We start from the raw sequence: 17,518 nt of genomic DNA on the forward strand, positions 1-17,518 counted from the left end.
CAGGAGAGTTCCTTACATCTGATCAGGCGGGACAGGGGGACTGTCTGTTCTTTCCTAACCCCCAAGTTTACAGGGCCAAAGTTGTCATGTGAGGGGCAAGTCTGACAGGGAAGGATGTTCTTGTGGAGCCAGTCCCTTCTCCTGAGCAGTACGTGGTACAATATTGTTGCACAGTCTACCTTTGAACAAAGCTCAGCTGTACTGTGTGATGACAAGGTGGTCCCATCTTCATGTTCCTGTTCTCCTGTTCATGTTCCTATTCTAAGGCAGCCTCCTTCAGCCTGGCAGCCTCCAGATGTGTTGGGCTACAACTCCCATCACCCCCCCAGCCAGCATGGCCATTGGGGATGATGGGAGCTGCAGTCTAACACATCTAGAGGATGCCAGATTAGGGAAGGTTCTTCTAATGTCAACAAAGCCAAGATAATAATAGAGAGGGGCTGTTAGCCTTGCAGAATAACAGGCTCAGAATGTACTCCCTCATGCAGAGTCTGGCAGGTGGTGTGGTACAGCAGGAATCTAAAAACTGCTTTTTGTTCTAACCCTTATCATTGCAGGGCTATATTTGCAAAGCACGCAGGCAGTGTTTGAAAAAGGCTTCAGGGAAGCTTATGTGGTCTGAATGGCTCCCTCATGGCCTCAAGTCACTTTTCTATAACTATGTTTTGAGATATTTCCCTCAGATTATGTGTTTCAGTGGCAGAGTGCATGCTTACAGTCATAGAATCATAGAATCATAGAACAGTAGGGTTGGAAGGGGCCTACAAGGCCATCGAGTCCAACCCCCTGCTCAATGCAGTCCTAGGTTCGATTCCCGGCATTTCAAGTAGAAAGTAGCAGGACTAAGGCCAGGCTATTCATCTCGCGTGGTATTGTCTACTAATCTCAGGGTCAATGACCAGGCACGGGTCTTGCTCCTTTAACCTTTTACTGGGATACTCTGCATGCAGAGCAGGTGCTGTTCCCCTGAGCCAAAGCCTTGGAAAAGTGCTACCAGTCAGAGCAGATGATCCTGGGCTGGAAGAAATAGTGGTCTGACTCTGCACCAGGCAGCTATGTATGTTGCCTATCTCACAACCACCCATCTCTCTCTCCCTCTGAAAATATTATGCTGTGGAGGGTGATGCTGGTAGAGAATCTTAACTCCAGAAAAATGTAAAGATCAGGTTCTGGAATAATACGGGACACCAAATATTTATGCAAAACATTTATAGGTTGTGTTGATTTGCAAAACTGTAAGTGCAGAATTTGGTGTTCTTGCTGAAGGGTTGTGGTTTCTTTGACACATGATTTTCTCTGCTTCCATGCATAGGGTGGGGCGGGGGGGGGAGAACACAAACAAAGAGGTCTTGTAAATCACTCAATACATACCGTTACCTTATAACCTTCCTGTTCAAATGCAGTGCTTCAGTTCAGCAAGTACGTAAACACGATTTACAAATTCTATTAATGCAGAACTGTATGATTACGAAAAGTGTGTGTTTGCATAACTGAGTCTTAATTTGCATGGTATGGCCTTTTCTTATAGATGTTTAGGCTGTTCAAAGTTAAATTAACTGTTGGTTAGTCCTAACAGGAGGATTTTAATGCAAGCTGAGTTGGCACAGCATCCAGCGGCTCATACCTTTCTCCTAGTTGAGATGATGCCTACCCGTGTTGGAATGGAAGAGAACCTTGACAGCAGGGCTGCAGAACCCCAGCCTGACGACCAAATCTAGCCTGCTGGGATTCCCCAGATGACATGTTCCTTTCCCCTTCCCCTTGATCACCGATCATGTGGTGCTTTCCCAGCTTTTGTGCAGTTTGTTCCCCATTCTAAAATATTGAATCAGCTCTCCTAAGGCTTTGTTACTGACAGTAAGAGCTATAAGCTAAAATACACTGGTATTTTGGGCCTTGCCCCCGTTGCCTTCAGCCCCACTGGAATGCGGCCCCCGAGAGCTTCTCCAAAGTGGAATGCGACCCTCAGGCTGTAAGAGATGCAACACCCCTGCTTTACATAATCTCATTTGCCTGAAGTTCATAACGGCAGTGTGGTCCATTCCATGTCAGAGGAACACCGAAAGCTGCCTTAGGCTGTTGTAGAAACAAATCCAGTTATCTGTTGTGGAGTACAGTTCCTTCAGATACTTTATTTTGGCCAAAATCAAATGAACTCAACACCTGTTGAGGAGGAAACCAACGCAGCACCGAAGGTCTGGGTTTCAGTACAAGACTCCTCCCACACAATTCACAACCTGCTTTTCCAGCAACAAGGCCTAGCAGCCCTTAAAGCCTGAACTAAAGTACTGAAGCTTGAACCACTATCTCTTTATCTCTTGCATGTTTTCTTCCTCTACAACACTAGCTTAGACTGTTGGACCATTTAGCTCAGTATTGTCTGCTCTCCAAGGTCTCAGACAGGGGTCTCTCCCATCACTTGCCACCTGATCCTCTTAAAAGCTGCCTTCGGTGGGCTTTTGCCCTTGAAGGCGTCCCAGAAATATTTTTAATAAATAAATGGAGGTGCTAGGGATTGAACCTGGGACCTTGTGCATGCAGAGCATACGCTTTATTCACAGAGCTGAGTCATTTGGAGCAGATGATTAAATCACACCTTAGCAAAACTTAGCATCTTTCCTCTGGTGAAGTGTGGCATTGAAGCAAAGTATCTTGGTTCCTGAATCCTTTAAATGTCCCCAGACTTCTCAGGGAGCTGCTAATTGCACGGAAGGGAGCAGGCTTAGCAATGCTGTACTGATGCCCACGGAGTCCAGCTGCCATTGTGTATAGCGCAGGAACAGCGGGTACGCTACATCCTCCTCCAGAAATATGTTCCGAAATTGCATCCAGAGAACTGGGCAGCAGGCTGCTCAAGCCTTCTATTTAACTTTTGCTTCTATGGGGGGGCGGAGGCGGGGGCGGAGAAAGACTAGTGTTGTTTCTGCCCACAGAAGATGTGTGTTGTAATTGGGAATGTCAGAGAAATCTGCAACAGAACCAAAAGGGCTCAGATTTTTGTGAATCTGACCTGCAGATTCTGCAGCGGACGACTTTTCCCCTGTCAAGTGGATTCTGTGGACTTGCAGACCATTTTTCTAACCCTCGGGACTTTTGTGCCGATAGAAAAATACACAAACATTTTAAAAAACAGCCAAAATGCACATTTTCGCCCATAGGCTAAAGCGTGAAAATGCACATTTGAGGGAATTTGTGCATGTTATCACATGTAAATGTATGCAAACATGAATTTGCACAAATTCAGAAACTAAACAAAAAAAATCCAATTCCATCAATGGGCGGACGACAGAACAAAAGGCACCTGAGAATCCACGAAACACAGACGGAATGGATTTTACACAATCCATACATCCCTAATTATAATGATCACATTCTACTTGTCATTGTTCAGCTTTCAGGCACAATATTGAACTGCCCCATTCCCTATTTGCTTGTCCTTTTCATTCACCATATGTATGGATGGCGTGTAAAGGAGAAAAGGGGCAAGCATGTACACTCAGCTGCTTTACCCTGTAGTTAAGTAGCCAGTGTTGTTGGGCTGAACACCACACAGCACAGCGACTCACTTAAAAGTGGGCTCCTCTTTGCCCAGGCACACAGGGGTCACTCGGAGACTGCCCGTTGCCAGACTCTTTGAATAAGGTAAACCTTCTGTGTTCATAACTGGGGAGTATTTGCTATTCCGGTCGTTCCTGTTGACACTGCTCTTTGTTGGGCGCCCTTGAAGTGGTAGTCGGCATGATAGACAGAAACGCTGCCTTTCCACAACATCGCTCCATCCTGGAGAATGTTTCTCTGGGTACAGGAGCTAGACTGACTCACTTGGAACTCAGGCACTCTAATAGCATATCACCTGTTGCTCTCCAGATGTTTTGCACTACAGCTCCCATAGTTCCTGACCATTGGCCATGCTGGCTGAGGCTGATGGGAGTTGCGGTCCAAAACATCTGCAGGGCACCAGATTGCTTACCCTTGGATATCATAATGGGCTATAGGCATACATACGTACATGTGTGTGCGTGCGTGCGTGCATGCGTGTGCGTGTGTGGAAGAAGGGGGGAGGATCCTGGAACATAGGAAGCTGCCTTATACTGAATCAGACCACTGGTTCATCTAGCCCAGTATTGTTGACACTGATGGCAGTGGCTCTCCAGGGTTTCAGGCAGGAGCATTTCCTGCCCTACCTGGAGATGCCAGGGATTGAACCTGGGACCTTCTGCATGTAAAGCAGGGGCTCTACAACTGAGCCATGGGCCCTCCTAGTCCTTTCACAGTGCAGCCTGCATGCAGCAGTACCCTGGAGCCTCCTGGTTAGCACTGATCCAGTAACATGATATCCAGAATGCACTTATTTCTGGTTCTTAAATTTGCCATTGTTTTCCCTGGCTAGACTCCAGCTTGAAGTCTTGGGATAATACCAAAGAGGCTTCCTCTTGGGTTTTGCAACCCCAGCTTCCATTGTTGTTGTCACTGGGTATATATGTGATGAGAGAGTCTGTCTTGGCTTTGTATGTTTCACTGTGGTAAAGTTGCCCAAGTCAGCTGCATCACTGGATTATCAAGAGGTTCCTAGTGTTGGCTTCCTCATCTACAGAGGCAAAGAGTGTGATGGGGAGATAACTTTTGCTTTAGGAGCTGACAAAGGTCCCTTTTCCACATCAGGCTCATTTGGCACTGCGGAAGTATTTCTCTTCCGCAATCAGCTGGAAGTGGGTGTATCTTTGTGGCTGAACACAGCACTTAAGATAGAACTATATTCCCCATTACAATCCTGCAGTGCCATCCTCGATGCAAAGATAAAAGTGGGCGGCCTGTAACTGTGGCAGCCATAGATACCCCAAGCAAAAAATTTACCAGTTTTATAGCATTTTATCTTTTACTGTTGCACGTGCGCTCTAACTCAAAAAGGAAATCTAAAAAGCAAAAAATTTGTGCAGGCCAGTATTTACTGTTGAAGATTGTGTGTGTGTGTGTGTGTGTGTATGTGTGTATATGTGGTCACCCTAGGGACTGCATTGCAGGACATGCAAAGGTAGACATGAAAGCCATGTAGGTTAAAATGCTGCTGATCAGCACTGGGGGTGGGGGAGGGAGGTTGAATCTAGTCCCTTACTCCCTCTCCCAAACAGCTGATCTACAGAATTCTAATACTTTTTTGAAAAGTCCCTGTGGAGTTCCTGCCAGTTTACCAGTGTGAATACCTTTTCTATAAGGCCTTTCCCATAGCAGGCAACACCTTCCACCACACATCCAGTAACGCTGCCACTAGGACTTTTACCTCAGGACCAGCACCTTTACTTCTCGAGAAGTGAGGACACACTGGCTTTTTATTCTGACATATATTATTATTACTCTTATCACTGTTACCCCTTGGTAGCCATGAGCTGTAGGCATGGAATTTTGAAAAGCAGAGAAATATTTATTATTTACAGAATTAAGGCATTAAACAGTAAATAACCACTTTACTCTCCTGCACATAAATAATTGAGTACAGTCATAAGTCACTTTAAAACGTTCTATATATCCTTTCACACACACACACATGCGCGCGCGCGCACACACACACACACACTTATCGCCATTCTAGTCCTATAAACACAGATCCTAGGCACTATCTATCGCCTCACAAGCCCCATCTCTTCCCTATTTATCTAGAACTCCAGAGGCACTGCTCCCTGTTAATATATCACACACCATCCCCCTTCCACTTAGCCTGTCATCTCACATGTGCAAATACAAGGTACCTCCTGTCATTCATACCACTCACTGTCTAGATCTACTTACCAGAAAATACAGAGTCATAGCATTAATGCATTAAAATATGCAGATTCATAACATATATGCATGTGACATCACTGTCTCCATATGTGCAGGATGGGTAACAGTGGCAAAGCAAAGTGGGGCTTGCCAGTCACATCACCAACTGTTCTGTGGACCGGTCCTCCTGCCAAGTCAGAAAAAACAAACCGGGCCTTAAAAAATACCGGAGGACACAGGAATGAAACAGTTTGGCAGCAACATTGTCTGGACTCTCAGTAATAATGTTTTAATGGCTTATGTCAGTTCCAGAAAAATCAGCTAGCATGGAAGTGCCTTATGTCACAAAGGAACCAGACACTGTTGGCCTGGTTGGTGGGGAGGGAATGGCCAGGTCACAGTGAATCATGGCAAAACTGGGAATGAGATCCTAGGGCTTAGTCATGCTGCCTCCCTGGTCTTAGCTAGGTTGCACCAGCTATATTCCCCATTAGAAGCTGTGCAAGGGTCTGCAATTCTAAAGCTTCCAGTGGATTAGAACAGGCAGGCTGGAACAAAGGAAATGCTCGGGTGTAACCACTGGAATGCAGTGTGTTCTCTGCTGCAGCCCAGGTTCGGCACCTGGGGCCTGTTTGAGAGTAAAAGCAAAAGGGATGTATTTTCCATTTCTATATGTACATTTAAAATTGCACTGCAAAGAGTCTCAATCACAAACATTCAAGGCCTCAACCAGCTGCATGGCAAACAAACTTTAGCAAGTCCAGTGAAAAATAGGCCATGCAGCTTCCTTGTTTCTGAGCCGAGAGGGCCAGTTTTGTAGGTAGCCTTTGAAGTGGTCAAAGGCCACCTTCCTTCCAGTATGAGTAAAGCTGGACTCTACCTCCAGGATTGCAATCCTCTCTTCTAAAAATTCTGCTCTTCTAAAAATGTCCATTGTTCATTGGCTGCATATGCACTCATGTCTTCTGAGCTGTAGGGTACAAATTCATAGAATCATAAAGTTGGGCAGAGCCTTTTAAGCCATTGAGCAACCCCCTGCTCAGTGCAGGAATCCAGTTTAAAGCATTTCTGACAGATGGCTGTCCAGTCAAGCCTTGAATATCTCCAGCAACAGAGAGCCCATCACCTCCCTAGACAGTTGATTCCATTGCCTGACAGCTCTGTCCGTTAGGAAGTTTTTCACAACCGAAACCTGCTTTCCTGTAACTCAAGTCCATTATTTCATGCTGTACAGTCTTGGATGATAGAGAAGAAGTTGCAGCCCTCTTCTCTGTGGTAGCCCTTTAGGTACTTAAAAAGTACTCTCATATATCCCCTTAGTCTTCTCAAGGCTAATCGTACACAGTTCCTTCCATCTTTCCTCATAGGACTGAGTTTTTAGTACCTTGATCATTTTTGTTACCCTTCTCTGAACTCATTCCAATTTATCTGAATCTTTCTTAAAGTGTGGTTTCCAGAAGTGGACACGAGTATTCAAACTGAGGTCTGGACAACAGTATTCAAGGTGAGGTCTGACTGGCGCAAATTCCGCAGACATAAGAAGCTGCCTTCTGCTGAGTCAAACCATTGGTCCTTCTAGCTTTGCATTGTCTACTCTGATTGGCAGTGGCTGTCTGCAAAGGCTCTTTCCATTACCAGCCACTTGATTATTTTACCTGGAGACACGGGGGATTGAACCTAGGATTTTCTGCATGCAAAGCATGTTCTTTGCCACTAAGTGATAGCTCTTCCTTCTCCCTGATGCATCCCTAGGTGCCACTAGCCAAGGGGTTGGATCCATACTTAGAGTAGACCAATTGAAACCAATGGGATTAAGTTAGTCACGACTTATAACTAACTTATGTCCCATTGATTTTGGTGGGTCTACTCTAAGTATGGATTCAACCCAGATATTTTTGTAAGGTCAAGAAATAGGATGGTTCCTGCCCCTTCCATGAAAGGCTGGGGAGAAGATTTTTTTTAAAAAATCCATTGAATGGTCCATGTAATTCAATCCTTTGTCCGAAGGAAAGCACATCTGTCCACTAACCTAAACAATCCAGGTGACCATGTACAGTAGAGAAGAGTTGCACTGCAGAAAGATGCCAACAGAGTAAATACAGCTGAAGAGCATTAAGGAAGTGAGTCAAGCCACATGCTGCAGTGGGAGGCCAAACACACACACACACACACCACCCATAGTCCTAATTTAAGATGGGGCTTAAAGTATTTCGTGGCCGCTAATGCAGCAGTCAGTCAGACTCTGAGCAGGAGAGGAGCCCGTCCAATGAAGCTTCCAAAAGAAAAACTCGGCCACGCTGGCGCTGAGCAAACTCTTGTGCAGCAGGAATATGCCAAAACATCTCCACATCGTTCTCCTAAGTCAGGGAAGTTTGCTGCCATGACAAAGGGGACCAAGTAGCTGGAGTCGAAAGGAAGGTGTTGAGCACTGCCTTTAAACAGTTTGTCCAGTGTTGAGGTGAACAGTTAGGGGTCTCGTGTGTGTGTGTGTGTGTGTGTGTGTGAGAGAGAGAGAGAGAGAGAGAGAGAGAGACAGAAAGAGATGGGGACCCGCCTTAATGCTGCCTCCCATTGTTATATAGCACCCAGCGTGGCAGCCGTCTCCTGTCTCCTTCCCGTGTGGATGGGAAGGAGGTGCTTCCACCCCTCAGTTTCCTGCCTCAATCACATGGCTTCGGCTGGTTTCCATGGCAAAGGCAAGGAGGGGTGGGTGCTCCAAGAGCAAGCGCCTTTAAGACTTCAGTGCTTTCGCTCTGTCCATGGGAGTGGAACAAAGAAAACGCGACAAGCTGGACATGCTTTCTCTCCTTGCTCGTTCTGCCCGGCACCTGGACATGTAAGTCCCCCAGGGCTCTACGGACGTTTTTGCCTGATGAAACTTAAGAGTGATGCAGGCAACTCCAGCACAGTGGAGTTATTCCCCCGCCCCCGACTTTATATTGGGTGAACCGTGTGTGTGTGTGTGTGTGTGTGCGCGCGCGTGTGTGTGTGTGTGCGCGCGCGCGCACACACATTTAGCCTCTAGCTGGGCTGGCTGTGATGCAAACTCTTGAGAAGGTGCATCACCCTTCCTGAACCTGGTGCACCCCAAATGTTCTGGACCTCAATTCCTATCAGCCCCTACCAGCATGTCCAGTGGTCAGGGATTATGGGAACTGGAGTTGAAAATATCTGGAGGCACTAGGTTGGAGAAGGCTGTGGCACATGGTCTCAGTTGCAGGATGGGGTGCACGGGGGGGTGCTCAGAGGGAGGCCTCTCATCTGGGCCAGTGAGCTATATGGTTCTTGGAACTGTCAGCTGGGCTGGTGTTGCCTTTTGTGAGACCCTCGACTGGTGATGGGCGAAGAAAGCTTTGTTTTGCTCCTGAGTGTTGGTGGCTGAGCAGGAGGGACTCCAGATCTTTCTGCTTTTTACTGGCCAGGGCTTAGCTGGCATTTTCTTGTGCTTGCTGTGTTCTAGGGTGCGGGCATAGGTGCCTGATGAGGGGTGTCCCTCTTGATCCAATTTTGCACTCATTGGATTAAAAACATAAGAGATGGATCTCGGAGGTTTCCTCTCTACCCCACCCCCATAGTAAGCTGACAGCCAGTGTGTTCAGACATGGTTTCTGCTTCACCAAGAGGGCAGTTTTAAAGATCTTTAAAAACAGGCTGGTTACACCTTGGCACAGTTCAGCCTCCCTGGTTTTCTTTGCTTGCTGTCATAGTGGTTGAAGAGTTGTGAGACAAAATCTGTCTGTTTCTCCCACACGTGTTTATAGGAGAAATGGGGATTTCAACCCATGTGAACCGATTGTTAATTTTTTAAGATCACCTCTCTCTCTCTCTCTCTCTCTTTTCCTCCAGGGCAGTGACTCAGGCAATGAACATGGGGTTATTCCATTTTCACCTGTCAGCAGTCTTTAGAGAAGGGTGTTAAACTGAGATATGGTAACTTTTCCTAGGGAACCTCCCGTAGCGAGCTTCCTGGCTAGGGGGGCATTTGAACCCTGATCTTGGTCGAGGTCTAGCACTGTGGCCACATTCAGCTGTCATGTACACCAGGAATAGGCAACCTGCTGCCCTTTAGATGCAGTGGACTGCAGCTCCCACAATCTTGATCGTTGGCCATGCTGGCTAGAGCTGATGGGAGTTGTAGTCTGAAATATTTGCAGGGTGCCAAGCTGTCTATCCCTCTGCTAAGCAAAAGTTTAGCGTGACAAGAATGAGCCTAGGAGAGCCTCAGGTTCGAATGCTTCCCTTCCCTTCTCCTGCCTTTCTGACACAGCCGTGAAGAGGAATTTGGAGGCGTTTTTGCTTAACCATAGCTTTTTGTGTTGTCCAAACCGAGAAACTGTGGTTAATTTTAACTATGGTTTGTTTGAAACCAAGACTCATTCACAGCTCGCTAAACTACGGTTTAGCATGTCATCTGAACATGGTCCCTGGCTCTTTTGTCAGGACCAGTGTACATGAAGCGGAATGAGGTTGTGGAGCTGTAAGGTGATAGAATGGACTATACTACTTCAGACTGAATGTGGCAGAACACAGTTCTGAATGTGGACAATATCTTTGCAAGTAGAAAAGTAGCACCACAGGAAGAGGGCTAGTCTAGGAGCATTCATCATTAAATGCTGTGGTTTTTTTAATTGCAGGAAGTCTTCTTTTTGCATTCTGAAGTGGTACAGTCCACTTCAGGATCATAGGATTCACACCATCTCATTCCACTGCAGGTGTAGATGGGTCCTTAATGTCTTATCAGGGAGTGGTGGTTTGTTGTTGTTGTTCAGTCGTTCAGTCATGTCCGACTCTTCGTGACCCCATGGACCATAGCACGCCAGGCCTTCCTGTCCTGCGCTCTCTCCCGGTGTGTGCTCAAGTTCATATTCATTGCATCAGTGAGGCTTTATCGTAGTCAATGAAGCAGAAATAGACGTTTTTCTGGAATTCTCTTGCTTTCTCCATGATCCAGCGAACGTTGGCGATTTGATCTCTCGTTCCTCTGCCTCTTCGAAACCCAGCTTGTACTTCCAGTAGTTCTCGGTTCGCATACTGCTGAAGCCTAGCTTGTAGGATTTTGAGCATCACCTTGCTGGCATGTGAAATGAGCGCAATTGTGCGGTAGTTTGAACACTCTTTGGCGTTGCCCTTCTTTGGAATTGGAATGTAAACTGACCCTTTCCAGTCTTGCGGCCATTGTTGAGTGTTCCAAATTTGTTGGCATATTGAATGCAGCACTTTAACAGCATCATCTTTTAGGATTTTAAATAGCTCAGCTGGAATACTGTCATCTCCGCTAGCTTTTTTGTTACTAATGCTTCCTCAGGCCCACTTGACTTCACTCTCTAGGATGTCCGGCTGAAGTTCAGTGACCGCACTATCATGGCTATCAGGGACATTCAGATCTTTCCTGTATAGTTCTTCTGTGTATTCTTTCCACCTCTTCTTAATCTCATCTGCTCCTGTTAGGTCCCTGCCTTCTTTGTCCTTTATCATGCCCGTCTTTGCACAAAACGTTCCCTTGAGATCTCCAGTTTTCTTGATCTCTAGTCTTTCCCATTCTGTTGTTTTCCTTGATTTCTTTGCATTGTTCATTTAAGAAGGCCTTCTTGTCTCTCCTTGCTATTCTCTGGAACTCTGCATTCAGTTGGATATATCTTCCCCTTTCTCCCTTGCTTTTCGCTTCCCTTCTTTCTTCAGCTACCTGTAAAGCCTCATCAGACAGCCACTTGGCTTTCTTGCATTTCTTTTTCTTTGGGAAGTATTTCGTTGCTGCCTCCTGAACAATGTTACGGACCTCGGTCCATAGTTCCTCAGGCACTCTGTCTATCAGGTCTAATCCCTGAAATCTATTCCTCACCTCCACTGTATATTCATCAGGGATATGATTTAGGTCATACCTGAATGGTTTAGTGGTTTTCCCTACGTTCTTCAATTTAAGCTGAAATTTTGCAACAAGAAGCTCATGATCTGAGCTACAGTCAGCTCCAGGTCTTGTTTTTACTGACTGTATAGAGCTTCTCTATCTTTGACTGCAAAGGACATAATCAATCTGATTTCGATATTGACCATCTGGTGATGTCCCTGTGTAGAGTCGCCTCTTGTGCTGTTGGAAAAGAGTGTTTGCTATGATCAGCGTGTTCTCCTGGCAAAACTCTATTAGCCTTTCTCCTGCTTCATTTTGTACACCAAGGCCATGCCTGCCTGTTATCCCGGTGATTTCTTGACTTCCTACTTTAGCATTCCAATCCCCTATGATGAAGAGGACATCTTTTTTTGGTGTTAGTTCTAGAAGGTGTTGTAGGTCTTCATAGAACCGATCAACCTCAGCTTCTTCAGCATCAGTGGTTGGGGCATAGACTTGAATTACTGTGATGATGAATGGTTTGCCTTGGATTCGTACTGAGATCATTCTATCGTTTTTAAGATTGTACCCCAGTACTGCTTTTCCCACCCTTTTGTTGACTATGAGTGCTACTCCATTTCTTCTAAGGGATTCCTGCCCACAGTAGTAGATATGATGGTCACCTGAATTAAATTCGCCCATGCCTGTCCATTTTAGTTCGCTGATTCCCAAGATGTCGATGTTCAGTCTTGCCATCTCATGTTTGACCACCTCTAGCTTACTTTGATTCATTGATCTGACATTCCAGGTTCCTAAACAATATTGTTCTTTACAGCATCGGATTTTCTTTTCACCACCAGACACATCCACAGCTGAGTGTCCTTTCGGCTTTGGCCCAGCCGCTTCACGCTTTCTGGCGTTACTTGGAAATACCCTCTGCTCTTCCCCAGTAGTATATTGGACACCTTCCGACCTGAGGGGCTCATCTTCCGGCGTCATCTCTTTTAGCCTTGTGATACGTTCCATGGGGTTTTCTTGGCAAGGATACTGGAGTGGGTTGCCATTTCCTTCTCCAGTGGACCACATTTTGTCAGAACTCTCTGCCATTTCCTGTCCATCTTGGGTGGCCCTGCACGGCATAGCTTATGGCTTCACTGAGTTACACAAGCCCCTTCGCCACAACAAGGCAGTGATCCATGAAGGGGAGTGGTGGTTATTCCAGATCAATTAATCAAGAGTTAGGAGAGCGTGGCCTTTGTGTATGGAGTAAACCTGGGCCAAATGGGAACAGGTTGCCAGGTCAAGCAAACCATGGATTCTCAAGGAACAGGGCATCAAGGTTTCTGTTGAACTTGTGCTTAAAGTCACGCACTGACAAGTTTAAGTGGAGAATAGAATCCCCCTGTTTGGTACAGCACTTGTTGCTATGGCAAAGCAACCAGCCTTTGTGGAGAGCTGTCATTCTGCCAACTGCTGTGTTTATAATCTTTGCCACCTGAACCTGGCCCCGGCGATGGAGGCAATTCTTCTATCACATTCCACCAAATATCTGTTGTTGGGAAGGGAAAAAAAACACTCCTTGGATAGAGATTTGCTCTGGAAATCTTACAGAAATTTCCCCCAATGAAGTCTAAATATGACTTGAATGTGCTGGATTTGCAGTTTACAGACTATTTTATAGCACCTTGGATTTCTCTCTCTCTCTCTCTCACACACACACACACACACACACACCCTTTTCTTTCCTTTGTCTGAGGCTGTTGATTGTAAACCCAACATGCTGTTAGCTATTTTGGGTTCTTTCCCCTGCCTACAGTCAGCTCACAGTCCACCTTGGTGTGGTGTGGTGCAGATGGCAAAACAGATAAGTTTCCAGCATCATTTATCGTCGGGCTGCTTGGCTGTGAAGGAACTGATAGAAAGCACGTCCGTTTTGTGGATCCCAGAGAGAGGCACACTCAGAAGGTGCCAGACAAGTTTGTCAGGCTTGAAGCTGGCCAGGTGGTATTTCCAGCGGAACCCCTCCTGATCCTGACCCCTGGCACGTACACACTGGGGATTGGAAGAAGCCGGCAGCTGGACCATGTGTCAGCAGTGGTGGGGAGGATGGGAACGATTCCTTTGCCCCACAGTTGGATCCGTAACAAGAGTAGTAAAGGGTCTATCAACCCCCCCTTCTAGATGTATTGGACTGCAACTTCCATTAGCCCCTGCCAACATGGCCAATGGTCAGGGGTTATGGACACTGTAGTCCAAAGCATCTGGAAGGCACCAGCCTGTGGTACGTGGTCTCAGTTGCAGGATGGCATGCAAAGGGTGGTGCTCAGAGGAGACTGCTTCCCTGGGTCAGTGAGCTATATGGTCCTGGGGAGGGGACTGTCGTCTGGGCTGGTTTTGCCTTTGTGAGACCCCTGACTGGTGTTGGGTGAAAAGCTTTGTTATACTCCTGAGCATTGGTGGCTCTGGCAAGAGGGCTAGCTCTTTCCACTTTTTACTAGCTGGGGCTAAGCTGGCATTCCCTCATGCTTGCTGTGTTCCAGAGTGTGGCTAGGAGTTGCTGGGACTTGCAGCCCAACACATCTGGAGAGCACCAAGTTGGGAAAGGCTGCCAGTGTTGACCATCGCATTGCCTAACATCCATATCCATCACCACCCGCCCACCTTCTGATACACAAGGCTTTATCATAGGGCTATTAGCTAGTTCATTGATTGTGCTGCTTCAAATAGGATAATCAGTTAATAAAGCAATTCAGTAATTCAGTATCTTGCTTTAGGTGGCAGTTGAAAGATAAGATGTGCCGTTGGGAGTGAAGCTCTTCCGTGCGGTGGGTGGAGGGGAGGTGAAGTTCTGATTACAGTCCAATGAATGTATTGAGTTCCACTTTTCTTCTTTTGCTGTTTCTGATTTGGGGAAGGAATTAAAAGGATAGGCCTTGCTTTGTCCCTCTACTAGATTCTCCTTTGTATCTCTGCCTGCCAAAGAAGACAGCTGTGGGGGAAGGTGGGGGCTTAGTTTGTCTGAGCAAATGTCTATTTCCAGCTAAAAATTAACCAGTTCTATCCTGAGTGACATGGCGTCTGTCTTGTATTGCTTGCAAAAGGGGAGATCCTGATGGAAGAGTAAAATTAGGACCTGAAGGCTTTGGAAAACAGTTTGTTTCTGCCATAGCAGCTCCTAGATAAGAAATTGTTTTTTGTTTCGTTCTTTTCTGAAGAGGTGCATTATTGGGGTGAGGATTGAAAGAACCAAAAAACTAAATGCCCTATAACCCCTCACACACACCACACACACACACACACACACAATTTTATCTGGGAGAAGGTGTTTATTTATTTATGTTTATTTACCTATAAAATGTATTGATTGTCTTCTGCAAAACTGAACAGCAACCAAAATCAAGATGATTTACTATAAAATAAAATTCAAGTAATGCATATAAAATGGAAGCATGGATCTCTTATCACAGAAGAATGCTTGATTCCTGCAACCATTTGCTGAAGTTTCTGTATTTCGTTTGAAACAGAATGCCCAGAACAAGGCATCACACCAGATAACAGGAAATTTTGTCAAGGCAAAGAATTGTGCGCAAGTCTTCATCAGGGAAATGAAGGGGGAAGACAAACAGGAGAAGCTGTGCCTAGTTTTCAATGTAGTGGTAAACCTGTGTAAGGCCTGTATCACTTCACATTACGGATGAGGGCTTATGTAATTCAATACTTCCCCCTTAAAAAAATTCCCTGCACATATAAAGCTAGCATGTCATGGAGAAGGCTACACTATAACTCTCCTTCATGACATATCATTCACAAAACATTCCCACCATGCAAACAGCTAGATTTCAGGGGAAACAGTTCTAGTGTAGCCTTCTCTCACACATGCTAGTTTTCTAAGAGCAGGGATTTTTTTTCTTGTATGGAGGAACCCTCAATTGTGTGAGCCTGCCCCTTTCAGTTTTAAGTGGAACTGCCCAGATACAGGTTTACTATATCTGCAAGAAATAGGCCTCTGTCTGATGAGTCAGGATGAAAAGGTGAACCTCTTTGCTTATAAGTACGTGTGTGTGTGTAGTCTTGATTTGAATGATACAATGGACGCTCAGTCCAAAGGCTTAGATACAGAGAAGTTGGGATGAATGGGAGCAATTGTTTACATAGGATTTCATTGACAGGTGTGGGGAAATACGGCTATTTCAGACCATCAGACAGTTTGAATAACTGAAGTTTGGACAACAGGGGTATATAGTATGGAGTTTAATAACCAGAACCAATGGGAACAACAGATATTTAATGCAATTTTGGGGGAACTATGTGGTTGAACAGAGACCAAAGCTATATAGTTGAAACTATCTCGTGTTTAATAGAGGAGGCCATCTGTTCAGTCTCTTGGCTACTTGAAGGCCTGGCTTTAAGGATTCTATTAACCTGAGTTCGTTTCCCTTCCCACTGGCCCCCAACCCTTAATGGGAGGTCTACAGAATAAATTAGACTGCAGTAGGTTCCTGAGCCCCGAACAGCAAACAATGCCAGCGCTGGCTGATTATGTAAAAAAGCCACATGGACTCTGCCAAATGACAGCCTATTAGCTGAAATAATTGCTGCAAAGCTGTTAGTGGGCCAGGCTGGAACTGGAGGTGGATATTTCAGGAAAAGTGAGCAATATGGGAGGGAAGGAACAGACTTAGTGTGCGCATGTGTGCATGCGCATCTGTGTATGGTTATTGTGGGCAGGAGCCCTCCAAAGAAGTAAACTCCAGGTTAGGCCAAGTTTCATAGAGTGCAAGCATTCCAGAACGCCTTGAGTCTGTCTTTTGCAATGGTCTTTTTGGTGTGTGTGTGTGTGTGTGTGTGGCGGAATAGTGCTCCACAAGAGCATCTGCTGTTCGTTTGGTAGGTGCCAAGTCTCTAGACGTGCCTCCAGCAGATGAGCTGCAATAATTTCAAAGTGATGTCTTAGAACAGGGGTAGGCAACTTCGGAGGGTCCGAGGCCAATTTTGGATACCTAAACTCCACTAACGGCTCCTCACTCCCCCGTTCCACCCCGCTGCTGAATTGCTGCTGAATTTAGGCTCAGCGGTGGGGTCGAAATGCCACACTTCCGCTTAAAAGCAAGGCGTGTGGTGAGCGCACACCTTTTTAAGAGGCAAATCGTGCTTCCTGGAAGAGTGCAACTTGTCATTAAAACAAGCTGCATGGTCACTATGCGCCTTGTTTTAAAGGGAAGATGTGGGGGAGGGGATGTTTTGCCACTGCTGCACCGCCAGCATTTTGGGGAGGCTTGGGGAGGGCGGGTAAAGCAGGCCAGAATGCCGCATGCCGCTACCCCTGTTTTAGAATCTTGCTTGATAATTCAGCCTCTCCCACCAGAGGAGCTGCTGTACTGCAGTGGAGTTGAATGGGTTAAGTGACTCCAGTTGTGTGTCAACGTGTGATGGATTTGTTGCTTGTAACTGTGGTGTTGGGACCTGTCCCTGGGGGAGTTGGCAAGTCGCACCGGCAGCCACCAGTGCTTCTGGTGCCAAATGCCAGGCGCAAAAGGCAGAAAGGATGGATGTTCTGCATTGCAGTTCTCCATGGACAGAGTCCAGGTTAAGGCCAGAAATAGCTGTCTCATCGCTTTTGACCTCTGCTTTGAGTTCATTCCCCCAAATGCTGCTTTAAAAATGTGCCCTTGGGAAGCTGCTTGTGCTCTTCACTCCAAATCTGCAGCAGACAAGCAGCATAGTTTTAAATATAGATAGATACACACACTATACAGAATGCAAAAAATTGTCCATGCTGGGTGAGGGTCATGGATGCTGTAGACTAATGTATCTGAAGCACATTGGGTTTATGTATTGATTTGCTACATTTACATCCCACCTTTCCTCCAAGGAGCTCGATGCAGCATACATGATCCTCCTCCTCTCCCTTTTTATCCTCATAACAACCCTGTGAGG

General features: G+C 46.1%; 1 protein-coding gene across 2 annotated transcripts in view; it reads left to right on the forward strand.

The window, feature by feature from the left end:
• RIPOR1 (RHO family interacting cell polarization regulator 1) overlaps window positions 1-17,518 on the forward strand; it is a 108,947-nt gene that overhangs the window by 25,433 nt on the left and 65,996 nt on the right. The window contains exon 1 of one of the 2 annotated variants that reach the window (XM_084813158.1): window positions 8,318-8,593. The exons of the other annotated variant lie outside the window; for it this stretch is intronic. The gene's annotated coding sequence lies outside the window, so the exon portion shown is untranslated. Of the gene's footprint in view, window positions 1-8,317; window positions 8,594-17,518 lie in introns of those variants that run through there. 2 annotated transcript variants of the gene reach the window in all.

This window comes from Heloderma suspectum, chromosome 8 (genome assembly GCF_057233095.1).
Source record: "Heloderma suspectum isolate Gila_16-S chromosome 8, 16-S_ref, whole genome shotgun sequence".
In the NCBI taxonomy this organism is placed as follows: domain Eukaryota; kingdom Metazoa; phylum Chordata; class Lepidosauria; order Squamata; family Helodermatidae; genus Heloderma; species Heloderma suspectum.